Raw genomic sequence first — 6526 nt, 5'->3', positions numbered from 1 at the left:
TCACCCACCCCAAATATAGTGATCGGACTTTGTCACACCTTTATAGTAGTTCAACCCTCACAAGGCCTTGGGAAGGGGGTGGGGTCATCTTGCTATCTAGCCCCTGCCCCTACCTCAGGCTGACCACAGGCCTGCCCTGCAAACAGCTGGAGCAGGTGAGTAACGCCCATGTCTCCAGGAACCGGAAGCTGCAGGTTTGGCAGTGACACTTCACAAAGGAGACTGTCCTTCATGAGGAGTGAGGCGGGAGGCAGGAGCAGAGTGGGCTCTGACTTCTTTCTCCCAGTGGCAGCTGCTAATGGGATCCGGTTGACAAGCCATCTGGGGGCATCTCCTAGGGCCTTTCTTAGTGGTACCCAAGAACAAAAGAGATGAGGGACCCAGGCAGTGGAGATGGTGCCTGTGGCACCTGTCTGGGTTTGCGGCTGTGCAGCCAGCTTGGCCGCAGAGGCAGCCCATGGCTTCCTGCAGGGAAGAGACTGGGCTGTGGGGGTGAAATGGAGCAGGAAGGCTCAAGCTGCCTTTCCTGGGTGAGCCGAGGAGACTGGTGTGGGATGGTGCAGAGGCCACAGGAGAACATCCCAGGACTTCAAGGACAGAGGGTGGTGCCAGCAATGGGCAGGCCTTGGCGTTTGAATCTTACTGGGCCAGCGAGGTAAGCGAGGTGCCAAGGAGTCAGTCTGGCTTTGGGAGGCTTCTCTAAGCCTCCCTGTTCTTATCTAGGACCAATACTGCCTGTTTGCCAAGAACGAGACAGAATTGGGCCACTTTCATTATTTTTACACTTCTTGTATATTAAAAAAATGCCAAATAGGCCTACAAAAATGGTTATAGATTTCAATGGTTTACATTTAGCAACTGTATTTTAAACACCCACATCCCAACTGGAGATAATGTAGAAAGTCTAAATATGATGACTTTCACAAATGTGAGGTTTGGACCAAATGGGTCCTGTCTCACCCCCTGCCCAGTTGGCCCTGGTGGTGACCCCTGTCCTGGGAGGGCAGTGAGGGCACAGCGAGGGCAGCTCCCCACTGGGGCTAACGCAGTGTTGCCGCACAGCAGCCCTGTGGCCTCAGCAATGTTCCTGGCTGCAGAGAACTCTCTGCCTGGAATGTTCTCTACTCTCCAACTCCTCTCCAACTCCTCTGACTTTCAATCAACCTTCAAACCTCAACTCAGTCCACATCTCTTCAGGATGCTTCTGACGACCCTGGGGGCTTAGTATCATATCACTTATTTCCCTGTTGGTCTTCCTCATGGCCTCTGGGCTCGCTGAGCACAGACATTGTGCACTTCTCATTTCTTTTTCTTTTTTTTTTTTTGAGACAGAGTCTTGCTCTGTTGCCCAGGCTGGAGTGCAGTGATGCAATCTCCGCTCGCTGCAACCTCTGCCTCCTGGGTTCAAGTAATTATCCTGCCTCAGCCTCCTGAGTAGCTGTTATTACAAGTATGTGCAACCACACCCAGCTAATTTTTGTATTTTTAGTAGAGATGGGGTTTCACCGTGTTATCCAGGCTGGTCTTGAACTCCTGACCACGAGTGATTCGCTCACCTCAGCCTCCCAGGCATGAGCCACCATGCCCAGCCTCACCTCTCATTTTGATATCTTAGGTGCCCAATTCATGGAATGTCCCATCAAGTATTGTAGGGTGAATGAATGAATGAGTCACTCGGTGAGGTCCTCAAGAGTCACACTGCTTTCTTTGTCTCCTCTTTCCTCTTGGATCTTTATATCCCCCCTTCCCAGCACACACTCAGGCCCACTCCCCATGTCTTCTCCCTCCCCTAGCTGGCCTAGAACACTCCCCATTCCCTTGCTGTCCCCCTGGAACTCCTCTGTGTATGTTAGAAGGACAAACGGCCACCAGGGCTTTATGGTTCTGGGAAGGGGTCCACATTGGTCTCTGTGGTCAGGCCTTCTGAGGGCTGTGCCAGGTGGTGAATGAGGAGGCTTTGGGAAGGGGCCACCAGCACATCCGTGGTTTGCTTATGAAGAGGGCCTACCTGGAGGCCAGGGAGGAGCTACAAGTCTAGAGGGGCCCCTTTGCAGGGCGGGGCTGACTTGTTTCTGGATATCCCACCAGCCCTATCTGCCAATAAGGTCCAGGCAGGGAGAGGGCAGCTGAGGAAGCCTTGGTGGCCATTCACGTCCACCCAGCAGGTGTTGCCTGCCGTCTGTCCTTCTGCCACAGCCACATCCAACACCTGCAGGGTTCGCCTCTGGGAGTTTGTGACCCCTGTTCCCTTTGCCTGCTATGCCTTTCCACCTTCTCTAATCTGTGAAGTGCTCCTTCTCCTTCAAGGCCAGCCTAAATGTCACCTCTTCTAGGGTCCCCACTCCTCCGCCTTCTCATTGCATTTATCCTGTCATAGTTGTTCACTGACACATTCGTCTCTCTGACTAAACTGCTGACGAACAGTGCCTGCGTCCTTCCTCCCTGAATCCTCAGCGCCCAGCAGAGTTCCTAGAATGCTGTGGAGGCTCAGCCAATGCCCGAGGGTGGCTTATGCTTTGTGATGCAGCACGAGTAATGAGTGCTGAGAGATGCGAACTCACAAAGACCAGGTGTGGATGTGTGCACAAGCACACACACGTGTACACACAAGTACATACATGCACACCCACGCCCTGCCCCTGAGTAGACACAGACCCAGGCCCCAGTTCTAGAGCCCTATTCCCAGCCCCTCTCCTCCCCTGTCACTCAACGCCTTGCCAGTTCTTATGCTAATGAGAGGAAGCGTTTGGGCAGAGAGAAGCTTGGAAAGGAAGTCTTTGAAATGGAAATGTTATGACAAAATGATGGATTGTTTTCCGAGCTGTGCAGTTTGTTTCTTTCTTGCAGCAGAAGGGAGAGTATAACAGAGACAAGAGTGGCAGAGGCTGCCCATGTCAGCAAGCCCCAGATGGCAAGGAATGCAGGTGAAACACTCCGGGAACATGGAGCGAGGGGAAACTGCAAAGCAGGCAGAGGGACACGGCCTAGCTACTGTCCAGAAGCCTTGGTCATGGCTGGGGCCCGACTGGCCAGAGCATACAACGGCTGTCTGGAGGAGGTGGGGTCTCTGAAGACCAGGAGGAACATCTGACCCGTCCTTCTGCCAAGGCTGCCATACTCAACACCCTGCAGGGCTCATCTCTGAGCCTCTGTGCATGCTGTTCCTTTGCCTGATATGACTCCACCTTCTCTAACCTGCAGACTGTTCTTCATCCTTCAAGACCAGCTGATATGTTACCTCCACTGGGAAGACTCCTACTGTACATGAGGCCTGCTTCACCCAAACTCCCTAAACCATAGGAGAACTCATTGGCTGATCCCTAGCTCCTTGATTGACTTGGGGCTAATTAGAATTGTTGCCTATCTTACTCGTTAAAAATATGCATTGCATACTTGCTGTGTGCAAAATGCTGTTCTAGGCACTGTGTCCATTGGTGAACACAAACAGACCCTCCGTCGTCATGGGACTTATGTCCTGGGGGGACACAAACAAGGAGATCATAGATGCATAAGTTACGTGGCTTCTGGGTGGTTATAAGCACATGGGAAAAGTGGAGTAATGAGGGAACACGCTTTGCTTTGAAATGAGGTAGGAAGGGCAGGCTCAGTGAGAAGGTGACATTTGAGCAAAGACATGAAAGATGGGTCAGCCATGCAGATATGGGGGCAGGGATGGTGTGCAAAGACCAAACACATCAGCATTTAATAAAGAGAAGCTACAGATGGATACATATGGATACATTATTTTTTTGCTTATGCTGGTTATCTTTCTAATGAAAGATAAGTTGCATCTCAATCGTTTTGCATCCTTTATAGCACTTAGTGTTTGACATGGAATAACTGTTCAGTAGACGTATGTTGAATGAACAAACAAGCTCCAAACTGTCTCCCTCTAAACCCCTTAGCCATGGTGAGGGCTGCCCAGGAGTCAGCTCTTGTCCTGGAGTGCCCTCTAGTGACCAAATCTCAGATGCCAGCTTTGTACACCTTGTTTATATCCTGTAACATTTCTCTTTCCCACCCCAGGAGAACTTAGGGACAGTGGCCAACCAATCAATAGAATTAACTAAGTGTCTCCTATACGCAGGGCACAGTGGCAGCTTCTACACGAAGCACGCAGACTCAGGATATATGGTCCCTGCCCTCAAATCCCTCACTCACTGGACATCTCTCTGGTTAACCATTTCCTTCTCAATCTTTGCTCTCCGATAATCCCCCCTTTCTGATTTTTCTGGATCATCTGTAATACTGGAATTACATTTTGAGCTAGGGCTGGCTGGGTGAGGATGTGCATGCTGTGTGTGCCTGAGGGGCTTGGGAATAGCATTAGCTTTCCAGGTCAGCAAATTAGCCCATCATTCCGTAGTAGTGGAGGGGTGGAAGACAGCTAGGATCTGGTCCACTAGGCACTCCATGGAGTTTCAGAGCTGAGGCTGATGCTGGCTGGATAACATGCAGACCAAACTTGTCACCCCATTCTGGCTGGTGGAATTGTGCTTCCTTTTTAAGGACTTCTCATGGCCCTGGCCACCTTCTCTGTGCTGGCGGCCTTGGTATCCTCAAAGCCAAAGCTGAAGCTCCGTTCCTGGGCACTGAGCCTCCACCACCTTTTGTCCTTGCCCTCTCCTCTGACCCCATCCATGAAACTCGAGAGCCCCTTTCTTTCCCAGGGCTCTGTTTAACACTGAGGCCAGAATAACTGTGTCCTGGTAGCTTTATTTTTAGGGCCTGTAAGAGGGAACAAGGAGCCTCTGGAGACAGGCCTCCCATGTGTCAGGGAGGGTCCTGGGCCCACAGGTGCCAGCCATACCTCCTGCAGCTTTGGAAGTCCAGTGGCAAATCTCAGCCACACCCCCATATCTGCTCCCTGGGGTGCACATTTCTCATCGAGAGCATAGCTCTTATGCAATGAGGTGGATGTGGGCAAACTGGCTGTCCAGATGCCTAGGCTTAAGTCAGTGCCCTGGGACCTCCCGAGTTATGCTGGTGGCCAGTCTCTTGGCCTCAGCTCCCGAGTTAGGAAGGTAGGTGGCCTCAAGCTGAAGGGATGCTTTGGCCTGACTTCCACCACCTGGGCTCATGCCCCTTGTAGAGTGGATGAAACGCAAAGAGTAGAGAATCTCCAAGTGCTTTCCTGAGTCCACGCTTTTCCTGGGAGTCCCAGACGCAGACCAGTCAGGGTGAGAGTGGACTGGGAATCTGAGAATCTTCAGAAATTATTCTTTGGCTTGAAAGTCTGATGAATGAACTGATTACGGCTGGTGCAGAAAGTGCCCCGTGGACACTCTATCACTGGGTGGCAGCCTGGGTATGGATTTGGACTGGGCTTCAAAGATTTTATTTGGACCCAAGAGGGAGAAAAATGGCTTTCTGCATCCCATGGAGTGCTTCCTGGCAAAGGGCAGTGGGCACTTGTGCATATGTCTCCCAAGCCACCTTCTCTCCTTTGACCACTTAGATCTGGATCTTCCTTCTAGCCTTAAGCAGTGTCCTAAGAGTGGTGTCTTCTCTTCCTCTCTGTCATCCCCATGCTTCCCTGGTTCCCATTAGTCCTTACCTTCCCCAGGCCCTAAAAGTAGCTCTTTCCCAGGGCTGGAGTTGCCCCGGCCTTGGGAAAACCCCAGCCTGGGGACTAGTGAGGCCCTAAGGGGTGCAGGTACTAGGTGGGACTTGATGTGTCTCTCCAACAGGAACAGAGGGACACTGGAAAATCACTGGCCCCACTGGAGGTGCCTGAGCTAGGAAGATGAAAGAGGATGACACAGGGGACTGTCTTTTTTTCTCACACAGCTGGCAGCACTGGCCTGGGGTCAGAGAGACAAATGTGTTGGGCATGTGCCTTGTCAAATGAATTGTCTTTCTTTCTCTCTCATCAAATATTTACAGAGCATCCCTATCACTAGGTGCTGAAGCCACGATGGTGAGCAAAACATGCTCTTCATCCTCATAGAGTTTTACGGAGGTAAGAGTTATTGGGAGTTTGGTCTTGGTGAAATTTATTGGGAGGGACCATATTTTGGATTTGGATTTTAAATATTCTGTCCCATAGTTCCCTCAACTGATTGCAGTGTCCTAAAAAAGCTGGTAATCCTGAAATCACACTCCATCAGTCAGACTGTTACTTACGCCAGCAAGCATCACAAAAATCTTTTGTTAGGACTCGCGTCCCAGTTTTTAGTCCAGAAGGTGTGATTCCCATTCAGCCGGGGCTTCCAAGCCCCTGACGTAGAGCAGGGATTTGAATGGAAGAGAGAGAAGCAGCTGCGGCCCCGTGCCTGGAAAGCCCAAGTGTGCTCTCCTCCTGTTTGTGAAAGCCTCTCCTTCCCCAAGTCAGGGCAGGGCCTGTGACCCACTCCTCTGTCTACTGCTCCAGAGAGGCCACCTGGACTTCACCAGCCTCCTGACAGCCTACAGAGTCTCCCTGGATGACAGGATGTGACCTTTCTCATGTCAACGGGGTTTGCTGGAGGATGTGAGAGCTGAAGCCAGAGGCAGTCTAGAGCTGTGAGGTGATGGAAACTGGTAG

Source organism: Pan troglodytes, chromosome 1 (assembly GCF_028858775.2).
Source record: "Pan troglodytes isolate AG18354 chromosome 1, NHGRI_mPanTro3-v2.0_pri, whole genome shotgun sequence".
NCBI classification, from domain to species: domain Eukaryota; kingdom Metazoa; phylum Chordata; class Mammalia; order Primates; family Hominidae; genus Pan; species Pan troglodytes.
This window is presented reverse-complemented; position numbering follows the sequence as displayed.